General features: G+C 44.8%; 1 protein-coding gene and 1 non-coding gene across 2 annotated transcripts in view; one reads left to right on the top strand and one right to left on the bottom strand.

The window, feature by feature from the left end:
• LOC126188804 (uncharacterized) overlaps positions 1-14,756 on the top strand; it is a 78,375-nt gene that overhangs the window by 29,977 nt on the left and 33,642 nt on the right. The gene's annotated exons all lie outside the window — the stretch shown is intronic.
• On the bottom strand, positions 1,296-1,370 carry Trnak-uuu (transfer RNA lysine (anticodon UUU)). The gene has a single exon. It is a non-coding gene; the product is annotated as a tRNA-Lys (tRNA).

The following is a 14,756-nucleotide window of genomic DNA, read 5'->3' as shown; positions in this document are numbered from 1 at the left end:
GCACTGCACTCTTAACGCCACCTGGTAGGTAGAATGCAGGCTCGATGAGTTTACGATTTTATTCATGCTTAGTTCATATCTGTACATGTAATACTATGGAAAACACTCAACTTTGAAAACGAATGAATCATTTGCAGTAGCGCTGTATTGCAATGGTTTCATTGAGCTGCTTCTTCTAAACAATACTCACTGGTCTCACAGAGGACGAAAAGTGTAATTAGTGAACCAAACGAAAGATCGAAGTAGCTTTGGGAACTTCATACTTCCGCTCGGTTCGGCTGGCTGCACTACAAATTTGCTTGTATGTGAGTTTCCGATGTGCGTCTTCCGATATCCGATCGCGGCTGCCGGCTTTGGTCAAAAGCTTCGTCTAAAGGTCGTTTCTATAAACAAAACACTTGACGTTAATTAATGAGTAAACTGTGCGCCAAATAAAATGTTTGAAGAGGATGTTTCGTCTGTAAATATTGTACACCTCTCTTCGGGTGGCAGTTTTCTATGCGTCGAGAAGTCACCCTTTAGCATCACACAGTGTTCTGAGGCCAAGCACATACTGGGTGCTTAGAATCTGTTGTTTACGCTTGAAGCTCTGGATGCAGTATTGTCTACGAACTGAGTTCACTGACATTGTTAAAAATATTGTAACACACATAGATACAGAGCACAACTAATATGTAGATAAGGAACACGTAAATTGGGATGTGATAGTTGTGACATGGTATACATTGGCCAAGCGGGAAATAATTTTCGGATGCGACTGAAAAAACACACTAAATCTAAGCAAAATAATGCAAGTGTATTGGCCATGCATCTGATACACAATGAACACACGTCCCGAAACATTTACGATAAACTACAATTCCAACATGCAAAGAAAGGGAAAAAATGAATATTCGAGAAGAAATAAAATTTTTAACGAGATAGACACATCAACGAACGAACTGAGCTGGAAAATAATAGATAACTCGGAAATATTAATGCTAATGTAGACCAAAACAGCAGCTCCATTCCTCCTTGCCGCACGAACAGGTAATATTATTCATATTGTCTATACACTAACTGAAATTTTCAAATTTCCCATTTTGTAGATATTGTTAATAATTTTATTTTTATATTATTTTGTTACCTGTTTCTTCTTTGTATGTACACATAATGGAAAATAAGTGTATTCAGTGTGAACATAGAGATGGATTCCTGCCTGAAAATGAAGAAAGAAACATGTAATGATAATTAAATGGACACCCTAGCTGCAAACAGGCGTTAATGTACTTCATTGGGGACATGTTGAAAATGTGTGCCCCGACCGGGACTCGAACCCGGGATCTCCAGCTTAAATGGCAGACGCTCTATCCATCTGAGCCACCGTGGGCACAGAGGATAGTGCGTCTGCAGCGACTTATCCCTTGCACGCTCCCCGTGAGATCCACATTCCCAACATGTCCACACCACTACATTCGTAGTGCGCCTAATATATGTGTGAACATGTTGGGAATGTTGAGCTCACGGGGAGCGTGCAAGGGATAAGTCCCTGCAGACGCACTATCCTCTGTGCGCACGGTGGCTCGGATGGATAGAGCGTCTGCCATGTAAGCAGGAGATCTCGAGTTCGAGTCCCGGTCGGGGCACACATTTTCAACATGTCCCCAATGAAGTACATGAACGCCTGTTTGCAGCTAGGGTGTCCATTTAATTATCATTTCATTTCTAGCAAAGCTGCATGGTCGTCCACGGTAACTGTTCTTTCGGGAACAGATACTACCGCAATATATAAAAAAACAAGCATGTGTCTGGAAATACACCGTTGCCACAATAGATGGCGCCGATGAATGATAGTATCTCTGACTGCGTGCAGTGTGTGTCATGTGTTTTCCAGGCTGTTTTATTCACGCAGTGTACTGTAAGCAGTAGAAAGGTCTGGTCTTTGTGCCGGGAAAAATCCGAGATGGTGCTTGTGTACGGTCAAGCATATGGAAACGGTCGAGAGGCAGCACGACTATACCAGAACAAGTGCCCTCACAGCCACAACCACACTCGTACAACATTCCTAGCAGTTTTTGGGCATGTGTGTGATCATGGATTCTTTCACACAGACTAAGGTGCAGGGAGCTGGCGGAATGTGTGTACACCAGATTTGGACGACCATGTTCTACAGGATATTGAGACGAATCCTAGTTTAAGCTCCAGGCAAGTTGGCCGCCAACATGGCGTAACCCAAAGTACTATTATGTGTATCCTGCACGACAACCGCTACTGTCCCTATGGCCTGCAACGAGTGCAAGCATTACCTGTAGCGGATTACCCTCTATGGGAAGGATCTTGTCGATGGTTCTTGCACCAGACCCTCACAATTATGAGATTTCTGTCGCCAGCCCTCTTTCGCGACAAAGCAGCCTTTACCACAACTGGCATAATCAGTGTGCATAGTCGTCATATGTGGGCTACAGATAATCCTCGGGGAATGGTCGAGGCGTCTCATCAGCATCGGTTCAGCATCAATGTGTGGGCAGGGATTCTTGGCGGCCACATACTCTGATCAGTTATTATTCCACAACGCCACGACGGAGGAAAGTACCTGGAACAGCTACGCAATACTCTGCCTAGGCTGCTCGAGAACATGCCTTTGGCAGTACAAGTTATGTGGTTTCTGCACGAAGGAGCACCTCCCTACTTCCGCGTTACTGTTCGCCAACAACCCAACAATACCTTCCTCGGACGTTAGATGGGACGCGGAAGTCCCGTAGCGTGACCAGCTAGATTACCGGACTTAAACCCCTTGGTTTTTACCTCTGGAGGCGTCTGGAAAGCCTTGTGTATGCTGAACCAGTTCTTGAAATATAGACCCTTCAAAAGCGCGTTCACGACGCCTGTGACGCTATTCGGAGGGAGGCTGGAACTTGCGAAAGACTGTGGCAGTCAGTGCTGCGACGTGTGAAGGCATGCACTGCATTTTGAACATCTGTTGTGAGGCGGATGCGATGCAGCTCCTTACTGTGCTCCGTGACGATCTGTTGTCGTTGCACGTACACCGTCCATTTTTGGTCACATGTTCCTAGTACTTCTTTTCTTCCATTTCCAGTCGGGAATCCGTCTCTGCAGATTGTCGGTATTATTGATGTTCACTATATAAAATCTGAAACTACACTCGTGGAAATGGAAAAAAGAACACATTGACACCGGTGTGTCAGACCCACCATACTTGCTCCGGACACTGCGAGAGGGCTGTACAACCAATGATCACACGCACGGCACAGCGGACACACCAGGAACCGCGGTGTTGGCCGTCGAATGGCGCTAGCTGCGCAGCATTTGTGCACCGCCGCCGTCAGTGTCAGCCAGTTTGCCGTGGCATACGGAGCTCCATCGCAGTCTTTAACACTGGCAGCATGCCGCGACAGCGTGGACGTGAACCGTATGTGCAGTTGACGGACTTTGAGCGAGGGCGTATAGTGGGCATGCGGGAGGCCGGGTGGACGTACCGCCGAATTGCTCAACACGTGGGGCGTGAGGTCTCCACAGTACATCGATGTTGTCGCCAGTGGTCGGCGGAAGGTGCACGTGCCCGTCGACCTGGGACCGGACCGCAGCGACGCACGGATGCACGCCAAGACCGTAGGATCCTACGCAGTGCCGTAGGGGACCGCACCGCCACTTCCCAGCAAATTAGGGACACTGTTGCTCCTGGGGTATCGGCGAGGACCATTCGCAACCGTCTCCATGAAGCTGGGCTACGGTCCCGCACACCGTTAGGCCGTCTTCCGCTCACGCCCCAACATCGTGCAGCCCGCCTCCAGTGGTGTCGCGACAGGCATGAATGGAGGGACGAATGGAGACGTGTCGTCTTCAGCGATGAGAGTCGCTTCTGCCTTGGTGCCAATGATGGTCGTATGCGTGTTTGGCGCCGTGCAGGTGAGCGCCACAATCAGGACTGCATACGACCGAGGCACACAGGGCCAACACCCGGCATCATGGTGTGGGGAGCGATCTCCTACACTGGCCGTACACCACTGGTGATCGTCGAGGGGACACTGAATAGTGCACGGTACATCCAAACCGTCATCGAACCCATCGTTCTACCATTCCTAGACCGGCAAGGGAACTTGCTGTTCCAACAGCACAATGCACGTCCGCATGTATCCCGTGCCACCCAACGTGCTCTAGAAGGTGTAAGTCAACTACCCTGGCCAGCAAGATCTCCGGATCTGTCCCCCATTGAGCATGTTTGGGACTGGATGAAGCGTCGTCTCACGCGGTCTGCTCGTCCAGCACGAACGCTGGTCCAACTGAGGCGCCAGGTGGAAATGGCATGGCAAGCCGTTCCACAGGACTACATCCAGCATCTCTACGATCGTCTCCATGGGAGAATAGCAGTCTGCATTGCTGCGAAAGGTGGATATACACTGTACTAGTGCCGACATTGTGCATGCTCTGTTGCCTGTGTCTATGTGCCTGTGGTTCTGTCAGTGTGATCATGTGATGTATCTGACCCCAGGAATGTGTCAATAAAGTTTCCCCTTCCTGGGACAATGAATTCACGGTGTTCTTATTTCAATTTCCAGGAGTGTAGATAAGGAACAGCAAAGGGCTTATAACACAAACTTGGGAAACGCCAAAAATCACTTCTGTTTTACTCGATGACTTTCCGTCAATTTCTACGAAGTGTGACCTCTCTGACAGGAAATCACGAATCCAGTCACAGAACTGAGACGATATTCCATAAGCACTCAATTTTACTACAAGCCGCTTGTGTGGTACAGTGTCAAAAGCCTTCCGGAAATCCAGAAATACGGAATCGATATGAAATCCCTTATCAATAGCAGCCAACACTTCATGTGAATAAAGAGCTAGTTGTGTTTCACAGGAACGATGTTTTCTAAACCCATGCTGACTGTGTGTCAATAGGCAGTTTTCTTCAAGATAATTAATAATGTTTGAACACAATATATGTCCCATAATCCTGCTGCATATCGACGCTAACGATATGGGCCTGTAATTTAGTGGATTACTCCTGCTACCTTTCTTGAATATTGGTGTGACCTGTGCAACTTTCCAGTCTTTGGGTACGGATCTTTCGTCGAGCGAACGGTTGTATATGATTTTTAAGTATGGAGTTATTGCATCAGCATACTATGAAAGGAACCTAACTCGTATACAGTCTGGACCGGAAGACCTGCTTTTATTAAGTGATTTAAGTTGCTTCACTTCTCCGAGGATAATTACTTCTACGTTACTCATGTTGGCATGTAATTCTGGAATATTGAATTCCTCTTCTTTTGTGAAGGCATTTCGGAAGGCTGTGTTTAGTAGCACTGTTTTGGTAGCACTGTCTTCGATAGTATCTCCATTGCTATCGCGCAGAGAAGGCATTGATTGTGTCTTGCCGCTAGCATGCTTTCCGTACGGCCAGAATCTTACGTAATTAGATAATATGAAAAGAGGGTCTCCTCGTAAAATACAGGTATGAAGCTGGGCATCCATGGTGTCCTTTCGCCAATTAGCTGCAACAGGCAGAAGACGTGCTGTGTTGATGCTGCACATTATATCGATTTTGACCGAGATAGACTCACGCTGCAGTGTTCTTTCCGGTACGTCAGTGTGGATGTGTGCATAAAATCAGCTAAGTGAAAAATCCGTGCAATAAGCCCGTTTATTTATATACGAAAGCTGACTTTGGAATTTTCCTTTGTGGGAAACCGCGTGTTAGTCACTCATGAGTTGCGATATGAAGTTCTACATTGGCATATTTTACCGTTCGCGTCGCTTCTGCATAATATTTCACTGACTGTGTCAATACTCATTTATATTCTGATATATTGCGAAATTTCGCGAATGCTGCGATAATCTGTTACTGTTATCGGCAATATCTTGATAACAGTAGGCCCATCTCGTTCATAACAATCGTTCTCCCATTTCATTGTATAATTACGTGAGAAATAGTTTATTTTCGAGAATTTTCAGACACCTACAAAACTATATTTTCGTATGTTACCGGTACGAGTGTTTTGGATACTTAACATATTCGTGGTTCACAGTTGCTGCTGAAGGATACGTTACCCCTGAATTTCGTTTATATCAACGCAGATAAATTTGCGTTTGAGAAATTTTGGAAGCTACCGTTGTCTTTTGCACAATCTATGAGTAATTCGTAGTAAATTTGCATTTGTGATTTAGTTACTGTAGCAGATATTCCATCTCGCACATTCTGTTACATCTAGTTTTCCCTTATAGACGATTAGCCCTATACATTATCTACATCTGTTGTAAAATGATCCTGTTTTCAAGTTTGCCAACAACGTCTTAGGAAACTAATAATTTTTTGCACAGGTTTTCGTCTTGTCTTAATAGAAATCTCGTTTTGTATATTTGCTTCAATTCTTATAGGGAATCAGCAACTTTTGAGCTCAACAGATTAAAAGATATTCAGTGGGTTTCATTTAAAGTTATTTGTTCACTGCCCTGTAATACACTGCACCAGCAAAAATGCAGCCCCACTGAATGCTGATCTGAAACACTGGGTGAGTTGTTGACATTCATAAACAGCTGTAAATCGCCCTGATTACTATCAAACGATGGTCTGCTGCTGCTGCTGCGAATGGTGTGTTGGAACAGCTCCTGAGAGTCGTGCACCTGTGATGCAGGTACAAAAGGTATATCGAGGACTATCCTCCCCTGTGCACTGCGTCTCCTCCTCAGCAAGCACTAGATCTCTCGGTACCCACCCACTTGACTGTGAGAAGCGTGTCGATGGTAGATCTAGGCCTCCTGTACAGGGCGGATGGGAACTAGGGAGGACTCTAGGTGTTCTACCGATCCCCTAACCAACAAGTTTGAGGTGCTGTCTCCCACTCAAACTGAAACTGAGCCAATAGAAGTCACTTCACATGTTGTGGGGAAACCTGTTTACCCTGTGTCAAGAGGAGACAAACACAAAAGGATAGGCGTCTATTAACTGTTGACAGTTCAAACGTACAGCGAACGATGATACCCCTTAGGCCAATGGCAGCAAGAGACAGGAAAGGACACCAGGCGCACTCAGTGTGTATGCCCGGGGGCCTCATTCAATAACTTAAAGAGGCTATACCGGAAGCCATTGAGGGAACTGGGTGCAACCAACAACAGATTGTGCCACACGTTGGAGCAAATGATGCCCGTCGTGTGGGCTCCGAGGTCGTACCTGGATCATTCCAGCGACTGGCACATAAGGTTGAGAAGGCTAGTCTTGCACATGGAGTTTCAACGATGCTCACGATTTGTTTCGAGAACTGATCATGGCCATGTAGGTCTTAGTCGAGTGGAAGGACTGAATCAGAGCCTTCCAAAGTTCTGTGACAAGCTAGGCTGCGATTTCCTGGACTTGTGCCGTCGGGGTGCGGACTGTAGGGTGCCACTAAATGGTGTGCACTACACATTAGAGACTGCTACTCAGGTAGCTAACTGTGTGTGGAATGCACACAAGATCTTTTTAAATTAGGTGACTATGCAATCCAGATAGTAATAGCTGTAGGAAATTCAGAAGTATCAGTGTAACATAGAAATAAATGACTCCAACTGGTGTGAGTATTAAAATACTAATGGTAAACTGCGAAAGCATTTGCAACAAAGTGCCAGAGTCTGAAGCGCTAATGAAAAGCAGTGAAGCTCATATAACACTGTGTAACGTAACTGAAATGATGGTAGGCTGCCAGTAATTTGGAGCCCGCGCGTCGGAAACGGGCGCGCTGGTGTGAGACTGCCAGAGAGTGCACCCTGATGCCATCTATTGGCGAAACTGGGAATTAGCGCTACCTGTCAGACAATGCACTAAGCTCTCAGAGTCAAATGTATTCTTTTTCTTGGTAATTATAAGTTATTACTGTATAATTTAATGTTGTAAAGCGCTGGTAGTAAATTATTATGACTGGTATGAACTCCAGGGTAATAAATATAAATATTCTTAAATACTAAATGATTTTGGTAAAAAGGTGGTAGGGGAACGCCCCCACTCTTGGTGATACGAGCGTAGCTAGGGGTAGCTGGAGACACAGGGACTGAACAATGGAATGGCCTGGGAGTGTTATGTGTTCGGACGTGCGTAACTGTGCTGACGCAAAAGTGATTGTGCAACAGCGAAGAGGCGAATATCGTCACCGTTTGTGGAGTAAAACGCGACGAATGGTTATCGAAGCCGCCTCTATGCCACTGGGGCTGATTGTAAGAGTTCCCGCGCCCAGATTTTATGGCGGACCTGCAGTAGCTTATACGAGTGCTATGGCTCGTAGTTCCAGCCGCCATTAAGGGCATGAGGCGTGAAGAGCTGCGTTAGCCACATGCATCTCACCACCAGCACTGACACGTCTACCCAAGGCAAGACTGCTTGCAATTGTTAATTCGAACTTTGTATAAATGTAAAAGGAGAATACCAGTTTTCTTTTATGCAAGTACAGAGGACAGAATATAGTAATGAGTACAATTACGACACATGTTGTTCATTGTAAAGTGTAGTAACCTCAAACATAGTATAGTGAAATCAAACTGAGGCCACCATCGCTTCTTTCATTTACAATTCTTTTAGTTGTAGAATACTTTAGCGTATAAGAATGTTGAAAAGAGCAATGGTCACACCAGAATGAGTCGCCTATTTATAGTTACTTAAATTTTTCTGAGTAACCTTTCAACTAAAGTCACTTAAGTAATTCTATATCAATTGTCCAAAGAGTAATATCCAAAATCATTAGATAAAGTTGAAGGATAGAATTTTGTTAACCCAAGTTGCATAAATAGTCTTCGTAGTAATTACCAAGCCAACTCACAGAAATTGAAAGAGTATTTGCTTTGTAGAATCACCTTGAATGATCAGAAATAGTAATATTCAGAATTAAGTTTAAATTCAACTCAAGCCATTTCACTTTGAAACGAGCCAAAAATTGATTTATTCTTTTGCTCCTTCAGAGCTGGCGACCGTAATTATAAGTATTTTCAGGAAGATTCGACGGTAAGTCTGCTGCTCTCGTCGTGCTGATAGGATTATCCACTGCTGCTAGCAGTGGTGATTGGATACATAAGCTCACTACCAAGTTAAGTGGGTCAGGTAGGCAGTGTTACAATGTGAAGTGTAGGGCACTGTAGGCCGTGGATCGAACCCATTCAATCATCACAGCTATTTGGGAAATAGTCCGGTTAGGAGTGTGCTAACCATTAGGTAAATATTGGCGAGTAACGGTCAAAATGTATACGCAAGGGAATTTAGCAAGGTCCACGTAGCACGTAGTTAATGTGGTGCAATGGCGAGGGTAGGAGTGGAGTAAAAGTGAACTGCGCTTGTGGCAGCTGTGCTGTATTCAAATATTAACAACGTGAATTCACTACTATCTCTTAACATTAGGACTGAGCTATTTACTGTTAAGATACGTAGCAGTAAGCGCAAAGGCGTGACAGCTACAAGTCCGTATTGGTTTTATACATACGGAATTAAGAAGCGGGTCATTACGTCAGTGGAGGGGGTTAAAACAACCGAGTCAGTTGAGAACATACCCCATTTACTGATGGAAAGATTCGGCGGTTCGGTCGCAACTGGGTATAGAAATCTGGCTGAAACCTGAAATTCATAGTGAGATTCTTGGCAAAAATTTAAGTGCATATCGAAAGGACAGGGAAATGAGAAATGGAGGCGGTATACTTCTAGCAGTAGACAAGAAACTTAAATCTACCGAGAAAGAAACTGAAGCTTCATGTGAGATTGTTTGGCCAAGAATCAGTACCAGGGGTTCGCAAAAAATTCGTGGGTAAAGCAGGTGACAGACTTCGGGTTATTGGTCGACCGCTGGGGAACTGCAATCAGTCTATAAAGGAGATTGCTTACAAACCAGTCATGTGACCCATCCTAGTATACTGCTGAAGTGTGTGGCACCGGTACCAAATGGAACTGACAGGGGTTGAACGTATACACAGAAGGAGAGCACGAATGGTGAAAGGTTTGTTTAATCCGTTGGAGAATGTCGCAGAGATACTAAAGGAACTGAACTGGAAGACTCTTTAAGAATCTTGACACACGTCATATCAAGAACGTCTATTAAAGTTTCAAGCGCCGGCTTTAGATCATAATTCTAGGAATATACTACAACCCGCTCCGTATCACTCACATAGGAATGTTGAGGGCAAGATTAGAATAATCACTGAACGCACAGAGGAATTCAAACATTCTTCCCCCACTCCATACGTGAATGTAATAGGAAGAAACCTTAACAACTGGTACAATGGGACATAACCTCTGCCATGCAACTCAGGGTGGTTTGCAGAGCATAGATGTGGATGTGGACGTGGATGATAATTAAGGGTCTCTTATGTTTAAATTTCCCACAAATCGGTATGCAATGTCAGGAACCTCTTAAAATAACTTTCTAACTATACCTCATTCATCTCTGCATGGTTCGTATGTGTTGAGAAGAAGGCATGTTGACGTCAGAAAAAATATGCGCTGCACCTACCTATTATCGTGTAGGGCCCCCGCGAGCACGCAGAAGTGTCGCAAAACGAGGCAGCATGGACTATACTAATGTCTGAAGTAGTGCTGGAGGCAACTAACACCATGAATCCTACAGGGCTGTCCTTAAATCCGTAAGAGAAGGATGGGGTGGAGATCTCTTCTGAACAGGACGTTGCAAGGCATCCCAATAATGTTCATGTCTGCGGACTTTGGTGGGCGGCGGAAGTGTTAACACTCAGAAGAGCTTTCCTGGAGGCACTATATAGCAATTCTAACCGTGTGGGGGTGTCGTATTGTCGAGCAGGAATTGTCGAAGTCTATCGCAATGCACAATGGACGTGAAAGGATCCAGATAATCAGAAAGGATGCTCACGTACGTCTCAACTGTCAGAATCGTATCTAGACATATCAGGGATCCCATATCACTCCAACTGCACACACCCCACACTATTACAGAGTCTCCACCAGCTTGAACAGTCGCCTGCAGGATCCATGGATTCACGAGGTTGTGTCCATACCCGTACACGTCCATCAGTTCGATACAATCTGAAACGAGACTCGTCCGACCAGACACGTTTCCAGTCATCAACATCCCAATGACGACACTGACGGGACCGGGCGAGGCGTTCAACTTTGTGTCGTGCAGTCATCAAGGGTACACGAGTGGTCCTTCAGCTCCGAAAGCCCATATCGGGGTTTCGTTGAATGGTTCGCACACTGTCACTTGTTGACGCCCATCACTGAAATCTGCAGCAATTTGCGGAAGGGTTGCACAGCTGTCACGTTGAACGATTCTCTTCAGTCGTCGTTGCACCCGTCCTTGGAGGATCTTTTCCGACCCGCAGCGATGTCGGAGATTTGATGTTTTGCCGGATTGCTGATGTTCACGGTGCACTCGTGAAGTGGGCGTACGGGAAAATGCCCACTTGGTCGCTACCTCGGAGATGCTGTGTCCCATCACTCGTGCGCCGACTATAGCACCCTGTTCAACCTCACTTTAATCTACATAACATACCAATGTAGCAGCAGTAAAGCCGTCGGCACACGGACCGTGCTGTCGAAAGTTAACGTTGAGCGTGCCGAGTTCAACGTGCTGCTGAACGCTCAGGAACGATGCGACTTGTGCATACGGTACGTGGGCTCCAACGTGGTATACGCGATCGCATCGCACTCCAGCGGCAGTTGTGGGATGTTTCTAGCTCGTAAATCACACTGTTTACTCAACACGCTGCGTAAAATTCCCACGTTAGCTCTATTAAAACGCACATTTCCTCCATTGTTCATATCCTAGTCACGTTGTTCTATATGTAATATACACAAATAAAAACTTCCATATCGATGTAGATGTTTTAAGACAAAAAGGAAAGTACCGTGTCCAATCAATAAGGACACAGGCTTATAAAAGTTCCATTACAAACAGTGGGGCACAAATTTGCATTAGTTCTCCACATAAGATAACACTGCCCGCATCTCGTGGTCGTGCGGTAGCGTTCTCGCTTCCCACGCCCGGGTTCCCGGGGTCGATTCCCGGCGAGGTCAGGGATTTTCTCTGCCTCGTGATGGCTGGGTGTTGTGTGCTGTCCTTAAGTTAGTTAGGTTTAAGTAGTTCTAAGTTCTAGGGGACTTATGACCATAGCAGTTGAGTCCCATAGTGCTCAGAGCCATTTTTTAAGATAACACTATTTTATCTTCCCCACATTTTAGTAAAACCCTAAAGTCATTCTTACTTGATCACTGTTCCTACCCAGTAGCAGAAACTTTACAATATGTAAATCACGAAAATCAAAAGAAAAAGGAACAAAATATTTTTATACAAGTAGCGCAAGCTGTCCTGTAGATTAAGCCAATCGAACAAACTCACTCCTCAAAAAAAGGTGAACTTATATTTACATAACATCAAATACTGTAGTATGTACTTACATTAAACTAACAATAAAGCATCAGAACCTATTATATACGCGAATATGATGAAAAAAATATTTAGACTTGGTGAGGTGCGAACCATTCATACATCTGTAGTTAGTATCACAATCATAAATGCTACTCACTACGCTATATTGACAACAACTTTATTAGAGCCCTCTTATAAGATGTAGCCTTTGCTAAAAGGTTTAATCGTATCTATGTTACTAATTGAAATTCAATTATAACAAATTGTACCAAGAACAATGTGTTTTTCGTGGATCCTCAGTGTGTCGCTACCTTCAAATGATACACTTTCATAATATGCAAGTTACAATAATTCTTTTGCCACGAATATAATGTCTCTCATTATTTTCTTGCAACGAATCACGCAGTTAACAACAGGTTTTCGAATGATTCTCAACTTGCTGCTGGTCAGAAACGACATATATACGTGTAAGCTTGAACTGAATGCCAATATGGCGCCTCACAGACCATTGCTGAAGGGAGCTGGCGTGCTTGTGACGTAGGTGGCGTTGTGCCATCTGATTGGTCAACGCTTAGACGCACGCTCAGGATATCTGGCATGCCAGATATTGCTCTGCACGTTCGGAAAGACTCCGGAACGTGCTATTCCACGCTATGACGTCAGAAACTCGGCACGCTCAACGCTCAACGTTCGGATGCACGGTCCGTGTGCCGACGGCTTAACCGTTCTAACAACTGCGTCAGACACTTGTCTTATATAGGCGTTGCCGACCACAGCGCCGTTCAAATGGCTCTGAGCACTATGGGACTTAACTTCTTAGGTCATCAGTCCCCTAGAACTTAGAACTACTTAAACCTCACTAACCTAAGGACATCACACACATCCATGCCCGAGGCAGGATTCGAACCTGCGACCGTAGCGGTCGCGCGGTTGCAGACTGTAGCGCCTAGAACCGCTCGGCCACTTCGGCCGGCTCACAGCGCCGTATTCTGCCTTTTTACATATCTTTGTATTTGAATACGAATGCCTATACCAGTTTCTTTGGCGCTTCAGTGTATATAATAAACAGTTTACTTGTCTTTTTTCCCAGCTGTCTCGTTTTCATTTGACTGTTGACTGTCCCTTGTATAACGAAGTACCACCCGAAAGCTGCTACATAAATATTGTGGCAGATTTTGGTAAGATTTTAAATTGGCAAAAAATTAGGGACTCGATTTCAGTGTTCAGAAATGCAAAATCGTGTACTACATAAACGAAAAATTATAATGCATTGTGAGTAAAATACTGGTGAGTCACAATTGGATTCATGTAACAAATACAGTGACTCTCGGAAGAGATCGCTTAAAAATCTCTCGTGGGTCACGTCAGTGTGTGGTACTTAAATCAAAATGGACACACAGTGGATAACAAACGTATGTAATATCGGAATGGTCAACAGTTTTGATAAAAATCGTGAACTGAGAGAGGCTTCAAGATAGACACGAATTATCCCTCGAAAGCCTACTTAAAAAGTTAGAAGAACTAGTATAAAGTGGCGAATGTATGAATACACTGTTGCGTGCCATGCATCGCTCTCGCAGGCAGACTGATTATAGCGCTCAGAGGGATTTTAGCAGTAGCCGTCCATACGGGCACCGAAAGCGGAAGTAACCCTACTATGAGAAAAAATCGGAAGTGCCCTCTGCCACGCCAACGAGATTGAGTTTTTCGGTGTGTGACAGAATTCCTTTGTTTAAGAACAATCTAATTCTCCTAGAACATTAACGGAACAGTGTCTAGCGTCTGCGATGATACTGACTTCTACAGTTCGATTTTCCGGGCTCTCGCTATCAAATTCTTTAATAACGCGATTGGGTCAGAAGAGTGTGTTGCACGGACCGAGGAAAAAAAAGAATCTCGCTGTTTTTTGCAGCGGAAAGTTATTATGACCGCCGTCTGAGGCAGGGTGCGCCAGATGCTCGCAGGGCGAGGTAAGCACAAGTTGTTGGCTCGCACGGGAAAAAGAAAAAGATCAGAGCTGCGAAATTGGAGCTTCACGTGACGTACCGGAATAATGCTGGCGCTCGGAACCCATTCTTCTGCAACTGAATTTTTGCAATACACAGCAACTGCTCGAATTGCTAATAACCGCAAATATCTTCGGATAAAGTGAGCTAATTCTCTGTGTCTAAAACCATAAACAATATTTTTTAATTCGGTCCGATTACGGAATGAATAAGTCCGAAGAAAGGTAGGAACAGCGTTCTGCCCGAAGCAACCCTCTGCTGAACACATTTCACTAAAAAACTAAATTATTTCCGTTGATGGTTCTTTCTGTCAAATTCTCGTGATTATTTCCGCTTCACGAAGCAGCCAGTAGGAAATAGTATCATATGCCAAAACAAGAAAAACTGAGTCGTCAGAAAT

Source organism: Schistocerca cancellata, chromosome 5 (assembly GCF_023864275.1).
Source record: "Schistocerca cancellata isolate TAMUIC-IGC-003103 chromosome 5, iqSchCanc2.1, whole genome shotgun sequence".
In the NCBI taxonomy this organism is placed as follows: Eukaryota; Metazoa; Arthropoda; class Insecta; order Orthoptera; family Acrididae; genus Schistocerca; species Schistocerca cancellata.
Note: the sequence above shows the minus strand (reverse complement) of the source record. Positions and strands in the feature narration are given on the sequence as shown.